At 30.5% G+C, this 19,994-nt stretch overlaps 1 protein-coding gene across 2 annotated transcripts in view; it reads right to left on the bottom strand.

Moving 5' to 3' along the window:
* The window catches only part of LOC142220780 (uncharacterized), a 180,745-nt gene that overhangs the window by 89,064 nt on the left and 71,687 nt on the right, over positions 1 to 19,994 (bottom strand). The gene's annotated exons all lie outside the window — the stretch shown is intronic.

Here is a 19,994-nt window from a genome sequence, read left to right as displayed (position 1 = left end):
CGTAAAAGTGGTCCGATATGGCTCATTTGCAATACCATCCGACCTACATCAATAACAACTACTTGTGCTAAGTTTCAAGTCGATAGCTTCTTTCGTTCGGAAGCTAGCGTGATTTCAACAGACGGACGGACGGACATGCTTAGATCGACTCAGAATTTCACCACGATCCAGAATATATATACTTTATGGGGTCTTAGAGCAATATTTCGATGTGTTACAAACGGAATGACAAAGTTAATATACCCCCATCCTACACCGAAAAAAAGTGAACTGTTTTATAGGAAGAATGAACTAACTCGCACGAAAATTGAACTAAATTTTACTCCACATTTTGAGATTTCCACAAAGCGTTGTTATAACCAGGAAATTTTAATGCCCTGTTGTACTTTTCAACTGCAGTTCACGAAATTACATCATCTCATAAAAAAAAATTAACTAAAAGTAAAGAAGAAAATCATTGGCGCCAAATCATGACCATTTTAACCATACAGTAGTTCATTTTTACTATTTTTGGGAATCGTACGAAAATCTTCTTTTGCTTTAGTTCATATTGAACTTATGTGTACGGTCATTGAACTTTATACTCACGTTTAGTTCATAACATTTTTGAGACATACTTAAAAAAAGTAAAATTTCATTAAGCTGTGGAAAATTTCGATAAAAATAATAAAATTTAACTACAGCAAATAAATGTTTTCCAATAAAAATAAGTTAAATTTAGCGTTAGTTTAACTACGGATTTTTTTTTCTGTATATGGTAGAGGGTATAATTATGCAACGTAAAGTATCTCCTATATTTGAACGCGTTTTTGCTTTGTATTCAAAATGTAAAAACCTAAAGACGATTTCATTAATTGTGAAGAATTTTCCTGAATTATTAAAGCCAAGTAGACCATTGTCAAACAAGATATTGTTTCAAGTTGGGATACCCGAGTTTAAGTCGAATCACTTAACTTTAAAGACAAAACCATTTCATTGAAAAGTATATCGATTTTTGGACGTGGAAAAAACTTTTTATCAGAGAAATACGTCTTCTATGCTAAGCCAAATTTGCATTCGTATTTTAGCGATATAAAATTTTTGGCCTCACGACATTATTGGAAAGTGGAATAGTTTTGCATATAACCATGCTCTAGAAACATGTGTTGGATGATCATATTCCTTCTATGGGTGTCTAAAACTCCCGTTATCGTAGAACTGATATATGTAAAAAATAAGGACCGCATAAAGGCCTTGCCTTACAATAGAATGATAATACCAGCTTCTTATATGTGTATGTATTCACACTAATTCTTATGGCAATATTTATTAGAGATGTGTATGTGACTAAAGTTCTCTCACACATGTTAATATCCCTCGTGAAAGGAAAAGTGATACTATCATCGTAGCGTAGTCCAAAATTTTGGTTTTTATACATATCACCAAAAATTTTATGTTAGCATAATAATAAACTCAAATTAATTTCGGATTTGTACATTTTCACTAAGAAACTAAAATTTACATTATAGGAGAGAAAACTAAAATCTCGTAGATGAGATAGTACATAGACCCGACTTTAAATGCTATTCATAGATGTGTGATATCCTGTGATATCCTAACTCCCAACTCACTCATGACTCACTTGTGTGTGTCACGGTAATTTTTGTGAATCAATAAAAATTTCACATCACATGCCCACCTACCTCCAACATATGTTGGTATACTACGTTTTTGTGTCAATATCTGTAAGTTTGTAACTAGTATACAAAAAGGCACTTGTGGTGGTAAAGTGCATTATCATTACAATTTAATTGACCTAAATTATGGTCATAATGGAAATTTGTAAAGGTAAAACATGCTTATTTTCCTTTGTTGTTACTAGCACCAGCCTCACACACACACACACACAGCATCATCGTTCGTTTGTATTGGAGGGAATATAATGAATTTATTAATTTCTATAAGGACATTTGGGTCAGTCATTGGACGATGGATAAGTTGTTTTCACAACAAAATGGATAATTTAGCTCATATGGAATACAAATAAAACTAAATCATTTATTTTATGAATACTGTTGACAAAACTATTCAATGATGAAATTCATAAATTGTATGAACATCTATATATATACACGGATGAAAAAGACTGTTTTTCATATGTTTGGCTATAAACATTATATGTTTGGAACACAAATTTTTAAACACACTATTTTTGAGTGCAAGCATATAATGTTCATAAACTAGCACAACATGTTTGGGACATATATATTAATATGTTAGAACATATTATGTTTGGGACATGAAATGTTTGTAAATATAATATGCTTGGATGCAAACATATATTAATTTAGAAATAGCCTATAAACATATATGTGTTTAGTAGCTTGGAGCGCTATTTAACAGGGAGCGATATTGAATTAAGTTGGTGGTTGTTGCTTGTTATTACAAAATTAACATTTTTTTCCCTGGGCAATTGATCAGCTACTTCTTTGATCCTTACAAACTGTGTGGTCCGCTGTTCGAATCCCCGTAAGGCGAAAGGTAAAATTAAAATAAAAAAAATCATACAATTGAATAATTTCTTCTACAATGTTTGTATTACAGAAAAAGGGGCTAAGAAGTAAAAAATCTCGTGGAAGTGAGAAAGATGTGGGGGAATATACAGAAACAAAATTTTGAGCATTCCGGTCGAAAACCTATGTTGTTAGCACCTATATTACCTGTTTATTTTCATAATTCATTATGATTGTAAATATATAAATAAATAAATAAAATTTTGAGCACAATATTGTTTGGGAGAATTTTTTTTAAGCATATAATATTTTTGGGTGCAAAATGCTTCCAAACATATTATATGTTCACATAATAACATATTGTTTTTTGGAAGACAACATTATTGAATTTGGATGCAAAAATACAAAATGTTTGGAACTTAGACTACCCAAACATGTATTGTTTAGACCAATATGCTTTCAAACATATTATATATTGGAAGAGATCAAACATATAAATGTTTGGGCAATACCCAAAAATATACATGCTTGAAGCAAAATATGTTTGGGAGTATATGTTACAGAAGCGACCTCCCCTTTGGCGGACTTTTAGAAAATTGGACCAAAATTGACCGATTTGCTTGAAATTTTCATTGAAGGTTGGGGTTGGCATCTAGGCAAAGATCGGCTACTTTATATTTCGATATTTGGTCGGGGAGGGGCGCCACCCCTTTGCCCGACTTTTTTTAAAGTACAGTGAAAACAAAACTAAACTCCCCCGACTGAAATTTTACGGAACAAATGGGTGAGGTTATGAAATTTATATCAGGTTCCTGATTTTTTAATAAAAATAAAAGGGCATAGGGAGACATCCGCTTCTCTTAAGTACATACAGAGAAACAATTAAACTTTACCGAGTTACTTGAAATTTACAGAGGACTGGGAAGAGGTTACGGTATTAATAGTTGATACCTGATTTTGTGATATTTGAATGGAAGAGAAGTCGCCCCTTTAGGCTTATAATTTGCTTTACATTTTCTGGGACGTTTACAAAAGATACGCTACATCACTTTTCGATATTTGGTCGGGGAGGAGGTCCTCCTCTAAAGCTACAAAAAAAAAACAAAAATTCTTAAGTTTTCTTGAAATTAACAAAAGCAGTGGGGGAAGGTTATGAACGAAGAGGCAACCTTCCTTGCCCCACACTTGAAGGAAAGTTTCAAGAATTTTCAGGGAAATTTAGGGATGCTATTCACTACGGTATTTGTCGATATTGTATCGGGAAAAGTGACGTCCCTTTAAAACAATAGAGCAAAATTTAAACATCTCCGATCTACTTGAAATTTACAGGGAACGTGGGAGGAGGTGATTAAATGTATACATGATTGATGATTAGTAGGTATATGATTTTTCGATATCTGGTTGGGGAAGGGGAAAATTGAAATAAACTTTGTCGATTTACTTCGATAGAATTTATAAGGACCATTGAATAGTTTGTGAAATTAATATATTGTACGTGATAGTCCGATATCAGGTCGGAGTAGAGCGAAGGTGGGGAGAGGGTTCCCTTTTGTCCGTTTTTTTTTTCTTAAATTGAAAGTAGAGGGTTTTCTGTAAATGGGAACTCGATACATAATTTTATGACATATTTTATGCACAGGCTTCTGTCTGACTTCTTTTTAGTAAAGAACTTAAATTTACATGAAATTGGCAGCCAACGTAGAGGGTGCATCATTTTCCAACATTTTAGCAAATATTAATGTTGTAAAATTTTTTACTACTTTTGCTTTTTCCTATTTATTGGATGGGAAACAGTAATTCTATATATGTTATTATATGTGCTCAATTTTCAGATATGTTGAGAAGAAGGATACCTTTCCTTGACAAACCACACTTAAAATTCACAAGAAATATAGAAGATTATCCAACTACTTGAATACAGAACATTATTTAAAACATTTGGAGGAAAGGGTACACCCTCTCCCCGACATTTTTTAAGACGAACCGTTTTACATATACATATCCGTCGTATTTGTACCTTTAAACGAAAAAGCACGTAGTCGGATTTGTTTGAAAGAATTCAAATCTTTTCGAATTTGTTTTCAGCACGAAGGATATGGTTGACTAACTTAACGCAAAATATTCCTACAAATACGCTTTGGAAGGCGCAGCGAAGCGGGCCGGGTTACGCTACTAAAGGGTGATTCTTTTGAGGTTAGGATTTTCATGCATTAGTATTTGACAGATCACGTGGGATTTCAGACATGGTGTCAAAGAGAAAGATGCTCAGTATGCTTTGACATTTCATCATGAATAGACTTACTAACGAGCAACGCTTGCAAATCATTGAATTTTATTACCAAAATCAGTGTTCGGTTCGAAATGTGTTTCGCGCTTTACGTCCGACAAATTTTGTTCAGCGATGAGGCTCATTTCTGGTTGAATGGCTACGTAAATAAGCAAAATTGCCGCATTTGGAGTGAAGAGCAACCAGAAGCCGTTCAAGAACTGCCCATGCATCCCGAAAAATGCACTGTTTGGTGTGGTTTGTACGCTGGTGGAATCATTGGACCGTATTTTTTCAAAGATGCTGTTGGACGCAACGTTACGGTGAATGGCGATCGCTATCGTTCGATGCTAACAAACTTTTTGTTGCCAAAAATGGAAGAACTGAACTTGGTTGACATGTGGTTTCAACAAGATGGCGCTACATGCCACACAGCTCGCGATTCTATGGCCATTTTGAGGGAAAACTTCGGAGAACAATTCATCTCAAGAAATGGACCGGTAAGTTGGCCACCAAGATCATGCGATTTGACGCCTTTAGACTATTTTTTGTGGGGCTACGTCAAGTCTAAAGTCTACAGAAATAAGCCAGCAACTATTCCAGCTTTGGAAGACAACATTTCCGAAGAAATTCGGGCTATTCCGGCCGAAATGCTCGAAAAAGTTGCCCAAAATTGGACTTTCCGAATGGACCACCTAAGACGCAGCCGCGGTCAACATTTAAATGAAATTATCTTCAAAAAGTAAATGTCATGGACCAATCTAACGTTTCAAATAAAGAACCGATGAGATTTTGCAAATTTTATGCGTTTTTAAAAAAAAAAAAGTTATCAAGCTCTTAACAAATCACCCTTTATTTCATATATTACAAAATTACTGGTTTCGAATGGCTATATATAACAGTTTGGCTGATAAGTCCCCGGTCTAACAAAGAAAAACACATTTTTTTGTCAAAATTAGTTTTTATTATTCAACATAGTTCCCTTCAAGAGCGATGCAACGATTATAGCGACATTCCAATTTTTTGATACCATTTTGGTAGTACTCCTTCGGTTTTGCCTCAAAATAGGCCTCAGTTTCGGCGATCACCTATTCATTGCAGCCAATTTTTTTCCCTGCGAGCATCCTTTTGAGGTCTGAGAACAAGAAAAAGTCGCTGGGGGCCAGATCTGGAGAATACGGTGGGTGGGGAAGCAATTCGAAGCCCAATTCATGAATTTTTGCAATCGTTCTCAATGAATTGTGGCACGGTGGCCGTTTTGCCGCAATTTCGACCTTCAAACGCTCCAATAACGCCATACAATAGTCAATGTTGATGGTTTTTCCCTTCTTAAGATAATCGATACAAATTATTCCATGCGCATCCCAAAAAACAGAGACCCTTACTTTGCCAGCGGACTTTTGAGTCTTTCCACGCTTCGGTGTTTCATCCATTGTCACATATCGACGGAAAAACTCGAGTGTATTACGAGTTAACAGCTGCAAACACCGCTCAGAATCATCAACACGTAGTTGTTTTTGGTCAAATGTGAGCTCGCGCGGCACCCATTTTGCACAGAGCTTCTGCATATCCAAATATTGATGAATGATATGATCAACACGTTGCTTTGATATCTTTAAGGCCTCTGCTATCTCGATCAACTTAATTTTACGGTCATTCAAAATCATTTTGTGGATTTTTATACCCTTCATCACTACTGTGGTACAGGGTATAATAAGTTTGTGCATTTGTATGTAACGCCAAGAAATAGAGGTCATGGACCCATCTTTTAGTATACCGATCGGCTTAGAATTAAATTCTGTCTGTCTGTCTGTCTGTCCGTACGTCTGTCTGTATATGTAATTTTGTGTACAAAGTACAGCTCGCAATTTAAGTCCGATCGTCCTCAAATTTGGCAGAGGGCCGTTTCTTGGGACAGAGACAATCGCTATTGGTTTTGGAAAAAATCGGTTCAGATTTAGATATAGCTGTCATATATATTTATCCCCGATGTGGTCATAATTAGCATGTTTATCAACCGATTTTCTTGAAATACCGTACATCCAAATATTTTATGATTCTCGAAAACCTTGCAAAATATCAGCCAAATCGGTTCAGATTTAGATATAGCTCCCATATATATCTTTCGCCCGATAAGGACTAATATGGTCCTAAAAGCCAGAGTTTTGGCCCAATTTGGTTGAAATTTTGCACAGGGAGTAGATTTAGCATTGTAGCTATGCGTGCCAAATTTGATTGAAATCGGTTCAGATTGAGATATAGCTTCCATATAAATTTTTCGCCCGATATGGACTTATATGGCCCCAGAAGCCAGAGTTTTTGGCCCAATTTGGTTGAAATTTTGCACTAGGAGTACAATTAGTAATATAGTCATGTGTGCCAAATTTGGTTGAAATCGGTTCAGATTTAGATATAGCTCCCATATATATGTTTTTCTGATTTCGACAAAAATGGTCAAAATATCAACATTTTCCTTGTTAAATCGCCACTGCTTAGTCGAAAAGTTGTAAAAATGACTCTAATTTTCCTAAACTTTTAATACATATATATCGAGCGATAAATCATAAATAAACTTTTGCGAAGTTTCCTTAAAATTGCTTCAGATTTAAATGTTTCCCATATTGTTTTACTAACATTATGTTCCACCCTAGCGACTTAAATTTTGAGTCTATAGATTTTGTAGAAGTCTATCAAATTCTGTCCAGATCGAGTGATATTTAAATGTATGTATTTGGGACAAACCTTTATTTATAGCCACAGCTAACCATTGCACCACGGTGGCTCCCACCGTTGTGCAACCCACGACCTTGTGTATGCCCGCCTTGCATACACAAGTTTGTGGGTTCGATTTCTGCTTCGACCGAACACCAAAAAGTTTTTCAGCGGTGGATTATCCCACCTCAGTAACGCTGGTGACATTTCTGAGGGTTTCAAAGCTTTTCTAAGTGGTTTCACTGCAATGTGAACGCCGTTCGGACTCGGCTAAAAAAAAGGAGGTATCGTCATTGAGCTTAACATGGAATCGGGCAGCACTCAGTGATAAGAGAGAAGTTCACCAATGTGGTACCACAATGGACTGAATAGTCTAAGTGAGCCTGATACATACGGCTGCCACCTAACCTAACCATTATTTATAGCCCCCAACACATTTGACGGATATGATATCGAAAATTTAGATCTACAAAGTGGTGCAGGTTATAATATAGTCGGCCCCGCCCGACTTTAGACTTTCCTTACTTGTTTGATGTTTTCGTCGGTCCACTTCGGGCGTCCACTGCGTTCACCGTCCTTCGTGCTCATTTCACCACGTTTGAATTTTGCATACCAATCAATTATTGTTGATTTCCCTGGGGCAGTGTCCGGAAACTCATTATCAAGTGAAGTTTTTGCTTACACCGTATTTTTCCCATCAGAAAACAGTATTTTATCAAAACACGAAATTCCTTTTTTTCCATTTTTTTCACAATAACAAAAGTTGCTTCACAAAAGACGCTCTATCTCACAAACTAATTGACTTACAGACGTCAACCTTCATTTGAAGGTTGGTTCTATATAAAAATAATATGCATTTAATACTAGCGACGCCATCTATGTATCAGACCGGGGACTTATCAGCCAACCTGTTAGTAGAGTTGTGCGCGTGACACTTGTGATTCACGCGTGAATCACGTTAGTCGTGAACCAATTCTTATGCAACTCTCGTGAATGTGCGTGAATTGGACTGAAACAAATATCTCGTGCTTGAAGAATAAAATCGTGCGTGAATAAAATTTCTGCAAAATCACGCTCACGAAAAAAATCAAGATTTTATTCGTACTCGTATGTTAACTGAAATTAATTTAGCTGTCGAACTATAGTCTACTCATGAATTTTGTTACCTTTGCTCATTCCCGGTTGGAAAATGTCGTGAGTCACGTGAATTTTCGTGAATCGTGCGTGAGCGTGAGTCCTCAAAAGTAGTTTGTGCGTGAGCGTGCGTGAGTACTGGTTTTCATTTCCTGAATGTGCGTGAGTGTGAGTGGCTACTACACGTATCGTGCGTGAGCTTGCGTGAATAAACATTTTACTTCGTGAATGTGCGTGAGTGTGAGTGAAATTTCACTCACGGGCACACCTCTAATATATAGCACCCAATAAATTTGAAGGATTTCAGATGGTATCGAAAATGTAGATCCACAAATTGGTGCAGGGTATAATATAGTCGGCCCCGCCCGACTTTAGACTTTCCTTACTTGTTTTTTCTAATGTTTGCAAATTGAAAATCCTTTTCGCTTCCACCGGAGATAGAACCTGGGTCTGTTGGCACCATAACAGGCCGCCTTAGCAAACTCAGCCACCAAAGCTATTGAACACGATGCAACAAAATGACACCACGGCATGACATTCTAACTACTTCATGAGATGTTCTTTATTATTCTGAATGAAAAAATAAAGAACGGTGGGTCAAATCTCACCAGCGGCAATTTTTGTATTAAATATTTTTCTAAAAAAATATTTTTTTTTACGTTATACATCGCTTTTATTTAGTTTTTTTTTTTGGCATAAATTTTTTGTATAAATTTATTTTTTCCATTAAAGATCAACAAAAAATTAAAAATTGTCATAATTTGCAAAATCTCAAAATAACTTCCATGGAAGTGAAAAAGTCAAACGGCAAACCCCAGCGTGTATGATTTTTTTATTTTTTAACTTTTTTATTGATTTTATATTCTTTTTTGTAAATGGCCTAATTCCGTACTTTCTATGAGTTGTCCAAAACGACTGAATGGGAAGTGGAAAAATCGGTAGGGGATACCGGGATGCGCTTGAAAATAAACGTTTGTGGATTTGTCCAAGAGAACTGCATCGGAAGACGAAAAAAATTGATGGAGAATTCCAGGATGCGCTGGATATATTATGGATTTCATGAGAAACTCCATGTAGATTTTTAAAAAAAATCATAATGTAATAAAAATATTAACGAAAAAATTAAAATTATGCAAAGGTACATCTATTTTATGAAAGAGTAGATATATGGTTAAAAATTAACAAATTTATGAACAAATTAATATTTTATTTATTTATTTATTTTTTGTGTTTATGAAGCGTGATCTGATTGAAAATATCATTCCTCCAACATAACACAGTACTGATGAGACTTCACGATAAATTGGTTATATTTTGGCAAATACAAAAAAAAATCATATTTAAGATCATTTGCATTCTGTCACATCTTAAAGCTGAGAATTGGTTTCGTACACAATTTTATGCTTGGTCAGAAAATCTTTCATTTCACTCACTAACTAACTATGATGCTTTGACCTTAATTATGGGAAATAAAGCCAATGCATAATAATGAAGAGATTAAAGTCAAATTGGGAAATAAAATTAAAAAGTAATATTGAATATATAAAAGCCAATGTAAACAAAGAAAATTGGTATTACATACACGCTTGCCACTCGACCCACAACTAATATACCAAAAAACCTTCTGTAGAAATTTTTACAAAATTTTATGCCTATAGAAAATATTTACAAAATTTTATTTCTATAGAAATTTGTGTCAACCTTTTTTTTCTATAGAAAATTTTGTCAAAATTTTATTTTTATAGAAAATTTTGTCCAAATTTATTTCTATAAAAAATGTTATCAAAATTTTATTTCTATAGAAAATTTTGTCAAAATTTAGTTCTACAGAAAATTTTGTCAAAATTTTATTTCTAGAGAAAATTTTATCAAAATTTTATTTCTATAGGAAATTTTTTCAACGTTTTATTTCTGTAGAAAATTTTGTCAAAATTTTATTTTTATAGACAAATTTTGGGGAGGAGTAAATTGCAAAATCTACCAAAACATCAAAATTCTACCAATCTACCAAACGGTAAAAAAATCTACCATTTTTGGTAGAATTGTACCAATTGCGCCATCCGTGATTACATCCCGGCAAAAAAAGCGTCGTCAAAACTTTAGTGCAAATATTCTTTTTGAATCCTGAAGTGGAAAATAGAAAATTTTTTCAAAATTTTATTTCTATAGAAAATTGTGTCAACATTTTATTTCTATAGAAAATTTTGTCAAAATTTAGTTCTAAAAAAATTTTGTCAAAATTTTATTTCTATAGAAAATTTTGCCAAAATTTTATTTCCATAGATAACTTTATCAAAATTTTATTTCTATAGATAATTTTGTCCAAATTTTATTTCTGTAGAAAATTTTTGACAAAATTTTATTTCTTTAGAAAATTTTGTCAAAATTTTATTTCTATAGAAAATTTTTGACAAAATTTTATTTCTTTAGAGAATTTTGTCAAAATTTTATTTCTACAGAAAATTTTGTCAACATTTTACTTGTATAGCATATTTTGTCAAAATTTTATTTCTATAGAAGATTTTGTCAAAATTTTATTTTTATAAAAAAAATTTGCCAAAATTTTATTTCTATAGAAAATTTTGTCAAAATTTATTTCAATAGAAAATTTTATAAAAATTTTATTTCTATAGAAAATTTTATAAAAAGTTTATTTCTATAGATTTTTTTTTTAATTTTATTTCTATAGAAAATGTTGTCAAAATTTTATTTCTATAATCTACCATTTTTGGTAGAATTGTACCAATTGCGCCATCCGTGATTACATCCCGGCAAAAAAAGCGTCGTCAAAACTTTAGTGCAAATATTCTTTTTGAATCCTGAAGTGGAAAATAGAAAATTTTTTCAAAATTTTATTTCTATAGAAAATTTTTCAAAATTTTATTTCTATAGAAAATTGTGTCAACATTTTATTTCTATAGAAAATTTTGTCAAAATTTTATTTTTATAGAAAATTTTGTCCAAATTTATTTGTATAGAAAATTTTGCCAAAATTTTATTTCCATAGAAAACTTTATCAAAATTTTATTTCTATAGATAATTTTGTCCAAATTTTATTTCCATAGAAAATTTTTGACAAAATTTTATTTCTATAGATAATTTTGTCCAAATTTTATTTCTATAGAAAATTTTTGACAAAATTTTATTTCTTTAGAAAATTTTGTCAACATTTTATTTCGATAGAAAATTTTTTCAAAATTTTATTTCTATAGGAAATTTTGTCAAAGAAAATGTTGTCAACATTTTATTTTTATAAAAAATGTTGTCAAAATTTTATTTCTACAGAAAATTTTGTCAACATTTTATTTTTATAAAAAAATTTTGCCAAAATTTTATTTCTATAGAAAATTTTGTCAAAATTTATTTCAATAAAAAATTTTATAAAAATTTTATTTCTATAGAAAATTTTATCAAAAGTTTATTTCTATAGATTTTTTTTTTTAAATTGTATTTCTATAGAAAATTTTGTCAAAATTTTATTTCTATAGAAATTTGTGATACAACTTTATTTCTTTAGAAAATTTTGTCAAAATTTTATTTTTTAGAAAATTTTGTCAAAATTTTATTTATTTAGAAAATTTTGTCAAAATCTTATTTCTATAGAAAACTTTGTAAAAATTTTATTTCTATAGAAAATTTTTTCAAAATTTTATTTCTTTAGGAAATTTTGTCAATGAAAATTTTGTCAAAATTTATTTCAATAGAAAATTTTATAAAAATGTTATTTCTATAGAAAACTTTATCAAAATTTTATTTCTATAGAAAATTTTGTCAAAATTTTATTTCTATATAAAATTTTATCCAAATTTTATTTCTTAGACATTTTGGTCAAAAGTTTATTTCTATAGAAATTTTTTTCAAAATTTTATTTCTATAGAAAATTTTGTCAAAAGTTTATTTCGATAGAAGATTTTTTCAAAATTTTATTTCTATAGGAAATTTTGTCAAAGAAAATGTTGTCAACATTTTATTTTTATAGAAAATTTTGTCAAAATTTTGTTTCCATAGAAAAGTTTGTCAACGTTTTATTTCTGTATAAAATTTCCTACAGAAAATTTTATCAAAATTTTACTTCTATAGAAAATTTTGTCAACATTTTATTTCTATAAAAAATTTTTTGACAAAATTTTTTTTCGATAGAAATTTTGTCAAAATTTTATTTCTATAGAAATTTTGTCAAAATTTTATTTCTATAGAAGATTTTTTCAAAATGTTACTCCTAACGAAAATGTTGTCAAAATTTTTTTCTATAGAAAATTTTGTTAAAATTTTATTTTTAATTACCACATTCCTCATCAGAGGAGTAAATTGCAAAATCTACCAAAACATCAAGAATTCTACCAATATACCTAAAAATCTACCATTTTTGGTAGAATTGTACCAACTGTGGCAACCGTGATTACACCCCAGAAAAAAAGCGTCGCCTAAAAATTATTTTGGATCCGGAAGTGGTGCAAAATTGGCATAGGACGGATGTGCACCATTTCAATTGCCGTTGCACTGAATATGCATCGCTTCTTAAGGTGTGATCCGAATTCAGTATTTTAGATGCGATTTGATTTGAAAAATTTTGTGATATTTGGTCAAATAAATAATTTAAAATTTTTTCTTAAAGATTGTGAGATTTAAATTTTTTTTAAGATAATTGTATCAATTAATTTTTTAATAAAAGAAAATTAAAATTTGAAATCATTGAATTAATTAACGTAATGTTACTATCTTGATTAAAAAGTTAAGTGTATAAATTAATTTATTAATATTATTAATCCGCACACCTTTTTATGGACCCACCATTTTTTAATTGCAGGTAAATCGAATAAAAATTGCAGTGTCTAGAAGCCTAAGAAGTCAAATAAGGAGTTCGGGCTATATGGGGGCGAGAACAAAGCATGGACCGATAGGCACCATTTTCGCCACACCTATTTGTGGTCCTAAAATACCTCCAGATTTCAAATTGCATGCAAATCAGATAGAAAATACGGTTTCTACAAGTCTAATACCCCAAATCGGTGGGTCGGTTTATATGGGGGCTATATCCAAACCTGGACCGATATAGCCCATTTTCGAAAAAAACAAATCTGTTCCAAATTACAGGACGATAGCGCCATTATTGAAATCTGTAGCGTGATTATAACAGACAGACATACAGACGGACATGGTTATATCGTCTTAGAGTTTCTCTCTAATCAAGAATATATATACTTTATATAGTCGGAAATCGATATTTCGATGTTTTACAAACGGAATGACAAACTTATTAGTAGTATAAAAATACAAATTATAACGGATACTTCAAAGTAAAAAATGTTTTCTTAAACAGAAGAAAAAAAACACGTTAAACCAAAGATACTAAATTCTCGAAATAAGTTTTAGTCTATATTTGAAGCTTTTTTATCTTAAATCTAAAGATTCAATATTTTAGTTAATTTAAGAACGATTTCTTTAAATGACAAATGTGTTTCTTTACTTTAAGGAAAATTGGCCCTAGTTCACAGACATACGACTTTAATGGAGGGACGCAAACTTCCAAAATCTGTATTCTAAATTAAAAAAAAAATTAAGCAAAGACTATAAACTATTTTTAATTACAATTTTATTATTTTAAAGTAATTTGTCCTGAATATTTTGTAAATTGCTCATCCTAAAATTTAGGTTGCGTTATCTTTAGTATCACGTAAATATTTTTCCAGTGCAAAAAGAGTAAACTTTTCTTTGTTCTTTCTGAAATATTCATGGAATAAAATAATACTGGCAATACTGCCAGCATTACTTTATTCCACGATGTTTTATAAATTGTAAAAACAATTCAAAATTTTTAATGTTTATTATTAAGGGCTCTATGCAAAACTTTTGTCCAACCTCCTACCGACAAAAAAAGACCATCTCACCATTTAACATGGTATCATGGTACGTTTGGCGATTCCTCATTCCGCCTAAATGACCTTGAAATAATTGCATTGTCCATAAATTTCCCATTTTTATGTGTTTGTATTTATTTTTTTGTTTTATATCACGTCCACTTTTATTTAGTCGTGTACATGTACTTACATATGTTTAGTTAATAATTAGCCAATTTTCATAAACAAAAATAAAGTCCAACGATACAACATTGCAATGACCTAGATTTCAAAAATAATAAACAAAAAAACCCCCCTCACTGAACACTGAAGTACACCGCTCAACTTGAACATCACAAAATATCCCCACTATTTCAACAACACTAAAACCACATACGAAAAACAATGAAGAGAGAAGTACCACACAAAAAACCGGTAATAAGAGTTTTCAATTACCAACGAATATAGGTAGAATAGTTAGGGGCACTAAACAATGGATGGACAAATTTTAAAGAATTTTTTAAAGAAATTGAATTTATACAAAATTTTGTAAAAATACTGGATATATTTGAAACTAGCGTAACCCGGCCCGCTTCGCTGCGCCTTCCGAAGCGTATTTGTAGGAACATTTTGCGTTGACTTAGTCAACCATATCCTTCGTGCTGAAAAGAAATTCGAAAAGATTTGAATTCTTTCAAACAAATCGGACTACTTTGCTTTTATAGGCAGATATAGGCGGATATGCATATGTAAAACGGTTCGTCTTAAAAAATGTCGGGGAGAGGGTGTACCCTTTCCTCCAAATGTTTTAAATAATGTTCTGTATTCAAGTAGGGGGACAATATTCTATATTTCTTGTGAATTTTAAGTGTGGTTTGTCAAGGAATGGTATCCTTCTCCTCAACATATCTGAAAATTAAGCACTATATTATAATAACATACAAAGAATTACTGTTTCCCATCCAATAAATCGGAAAAAGCAAAAGTAGTAAAAAATTTTACCACATTAACATTTGTTAAAATGTTGGAAAATGATGCGTTGGCTGCCAATTTCACGTAAATTTAAGTTCTTTACTAAAAAAAAGTCTGGCAGAAGCCTGTGCATAAAATATGTCATAAAATTATGTACCGAGTTCCCATTTACAGAAAACCCTCTACTTTCAATTTAAGAAAAAAAAAAAACGGACAAAAGGGAACCCTCTCCCCACCTCCGCTCAACTCCGACCTGAAATCGGACTATCATATACCCTATATTAATTTCACAAACTATTCAATGGTCCCTATAAATTCTATCGAAGTAAATCGACAAAGTTTATTTGAATTTTCTCCTTACCCAACCAGATATCGAAAAATCATATACTATTTTAAAAATCATGTATACATTTAATCACCTCCTCCCACGTTCCCTGTAAATTTCAAGTAGATCGGAGATGTTTAAATTTTGCTCTATCGTTTTAAAGGGACGTCACTTTCCCCGATACAATATCGACAAACACCGTAGTCAATAGCACCCCTAACTTTCCCTGAAAATTCTTGAAACTTTCCTTCAAGTGTGGAGCAAGGAAGGTTACCTCTTCGTTCATAACCTTCCTCCACTGCCTTTGTTAATTTCAAGAAAACTTAAGAATTTTTCTTTTTTTTGCAGCTTTAGAGGAGGACCTCCTCCCCGACCAAATGTCGAAAAGTGATGTAGCGTATCTTTTGTAAACGTCCCAGAAAATGTCAAGCAAATTATAAGCCTAAAGGGTCGACCTCTCTTCCATTCAAATATCACAAAATCAGGTATCAACTATTACGGTTGACGGAGGTTACGATCTCTCCCCAGTCCTCTGTAAATTTCAAGTAACTCGGTAAAGTTTAATTGTTTCTCTGTATGTACTTAAGAGAAGCGGATGTCCCCCTATGCCCTTTTATTTTTATTACAACCCATTTTTTTCCGTAAAATTTCAGTCGGGGGAGTTTAGTTTTGTTTGAACTTAAAAAAAATCGGGCAAAGGGGTGGTCCCCCTCCCCGACCAAATATCGAAAAATAATGTAGCGGATTTTTGTCTACATGCCAACCCCAACATTCAATCAAAATTTCAAGCAAATCGCATAATTTTGTTCCAAGTTTAAAAAAGTAGGGCAAGGGGGAGGTCCCCCTCCCCATCCACATGAAATCATCGGGTACCCCATATTAATTCCATAACCTCACCACATGTTCTCTGTAAATCTCAGATAATTTAGAGAATTTTAGTTTTTTCACTGTACTTTAAAAAAAGTCGAACAAAGGAGAGGCCCCCCTCCGCCACCAAATATCGAAATAAAAAGTAGCGGATCTTTGTCTAGATGCCAACCCCAATCTTCAACGAAAATTTCAACCAAATCGGTCAACTTTGGTCTAATTTTCAAAAAGTCGGACAAAGGGGAGGTTCCTCTCCGCGACCATATGTCAAAAAATGAGGTACCCTATTTTCACCACATGATCGCCCCCTACGATCTCTGAAAGTTTCAAGTAAATCGGTTCAGCCGTTTCGGAGCCAACTCGGTACATACAAACAAACAAATAAACAAACATAGATTGAATTTTATATATAGATGAAAATTAAAAAAAAAATATTTGTTTTTACTCCCTCGAACTGAACTAAATAAAAATAATTAAAACTTATTTCTATAGAAAATTTTGTCAAAATTCCAATTCTATATAAAATTTCGTGAAAATTTCTTGTGGAGATAAAATTTTGACAAAATTCTATAGGAAATTTTGTCAAAATTTAATTTCTACAGGAAATTATGTCAAAATTTCATTTTTATAATAAATTTTGTCAAAATCTCATTCCTATAATAAATTTTGTCAAAATTTCATTCCTATAGGAAATTTTGTCAAAATTTCATTTATATCGAAAATTTTGTCAAAATTTCGTTTCTACAAAAAATTTTGTCAAAATTTGATTTCTATAGAAAATTTTTCAAAATTTAATTTCTATATAAAATTTTGTCAAAATGTTATTTCTATAGGAAATTCTGTAAAAATTTCAATTCAATAAAAAATTTTGTCAAAATTTTATTTTTTTCTAGGAAATTTTGTCAAAATTTTATTTCTATTGGAAATTTTGTCAAAATTTCATTTCTATCGGAAATTTTGTCAAAATTTAATTTTTGTAGGAAATTTTGTCACAATTTCATTTCTATAGGAAATTTTGTCAAAATTTCATTTCTATAGGACATTTTGTCAAAATTTCATTTCTATAGGAAATTTTGTCAAAATTTCATTTCTATAGGAAATTTTGTCAAAATTTCATTTCTATACGAAAGTTTGTCAAAATTTTACTTCTATAGGAAATTTTATCAAAATTTTACTTCTATAGAAAATCTTCTCAAAATTTCATTTCTATAGGAAATCTTGTCAAAATTTCGTTTCTATAGGAAATTTTATCAAAATTTTACTTCTATAGGAAATTTTATCAAAATCTTACTTCTACAGAAAATCTTCTCAAAATTTCATTTCTATAGGAAATTTTGTCAAAATTTCATTTCTACAGGAAATTTTTTCAATATTTAATTTCTACAGGAAATTTTGTCAAAATTTCATTTCTTTATAAAATTTAGTCAAAATTTTACTTCTGTAGAAAATCTTCTCAAAATTTCATTCCTATAGGAAATTTTGTTAAAATTTCATTTTTATAGGAAATTTTGTCAAAATTTCAATTCCATAGGAAATTTTGTCAAAATTTTATTTCTATACAAAATTTTGTCAAAATTTTATTTCTATAGGATATTTTATCAAAATTTACTAGAATAGAAAATCTTCTCAAAATTTCGTTTCTATAGTAAATTTTGTCAAAATTTCATTTTTATAGGACATTTTGTCAAAATTTCATTTCTATAGGCAATTTTTTCAAAATTTCATTTCTCCACTCCTATAGGAAATTTTGTCAAAATTTCATTTATATCGAAAATTTTGTCAAAATTTCGTTTCTACAAAAAATTTTTTCAAAAATTTCATTTCTATAGGAAATTTGGTCAAAATTTTACTTCTATAGGAAATTTTGTCAAAATTGTATTTCTATAGGAAATTTTGTCAAAAATTCATTTCTATAAGAGATTTTGTCAAAATTTCACTTCTATAGGAAATTTTGTCAAAATTTCATTTCTATAGAAAATTTTGTCAAAATTACATTTCTATAGGAAATTTTGTCACAATTTAATTTCTATAGGAAATTTTGTCAAAATTTCATTTCTATAGGAAATTTTGTCAAAATTTCATTTCTGTAATAAATTTTGTCAAAATTTCATTTCTGTAGGAAATTTTGTCAAAAGTTCATTTCTATAGGCAATTTTGTCAAAATTTTATTTCTATAGGAAATTTTGTCAAAAATTCATTTTTATAGGAAATTCTGTAAAAATTTGAATTCAATAGAAAATTTTGTCAAAATTTTATTTCTTTAGGAAATTTTGTCAACATTTTATTTCTATTGGAAATTTTGTCAACGTTTCATTTCTATCGAAAATTTTGTCAAAATTTCATTTTTGTAGGAAATTTTGTCAAAATTTCATTTTTGTAGGAAATTTTGTCAAAATTTCATTTCTATAGGAAATTTTGTCAAACTTTAATTTTTATAAGAAATTTTGTCAATATTTCATATCAATAGAAAATTTTGTCAATATTTAATTTCAATAGAAAATTTTGTCAAAATTTCATTTCTTTAGAAAATTTTGTTAAAATTTAATTTCTATAGGAAATTTTGTAAAAATTTCATTTCATTAGAAAATGATGTCAAAATTTCATTTCTTTGTACAATTTTCGTTTCTATATAAAATTTTGTAAAAATTTCATTTCTGTAGGAAATTTTGTTAAAATTTCATTTCTATTGGAAATTTTGTCAAAATTTCATTTCTATAGGAAATTTTGTCAAAATTTAATTTCTATGGGAAATTTTGTCAATATTTCATTTCAATAGAAAATTTTTTCAAAATTTCATTTCTATAGGAAATTCTGTCAAAATTTTATTTCTATAAGAAATATTGTCAAAATTTCATTTTTATACGAAATTTTTTCACAATTTCATTTCTGTATAAAATCTTCTCAAAATTTAATTTCTATAGAAAATCTTCTCAAAATTTCATTTCTATAGGAAATTTTGTCAAAATTTCATTCTATAGGAAATTTGGACAAAATTATATTTTTATAGAAAATTTTGTCAAAATTTAATTTCTATAGGAAATGTTGTTAAAATTTAATTTTTATAGGAAAATTTGTCAAAATTTTATATTTATAGGAAAGTCTCTCAAAATTTCATTTCCATTGGAAATTATGTCATAATTTCATTTCTATAGGGAATTTGGTCAAAATTTATTATTTTATAGGAAATTTTGTCAAAATTCAAAACAGACACGGAAGAATGCGCGAGAATGTATCGACACATCATAAACAAGCATCGACACAAACGAAGCTTAGTGTACGGTGACTTGCAGAACGAACAGCATCACACGAACTCACGTTTGTTATTTTCAATATATTATATCTAAAATAATATTGTGATTTGTGAACATTAAAAGTAATTTAATTTTTGT

Source organism: Haematobia irritans, chromosome 1 (genome assembly GCF_050003625.1).
Source record: "Haematobia irritans isolate KBUSLIRL chromosome 1, ASM5000362v1, whole genome shotgun sequence".
Taxonomy (NCBI): Eukaryota; Metazoa; Arthropoda; class Insecta; order Diptera; family Muscidae; genus Haematobia; species Haematobia irritans.
This window is presented reverse-complemented; position numbering and strand designations above follow the sequence as displayed.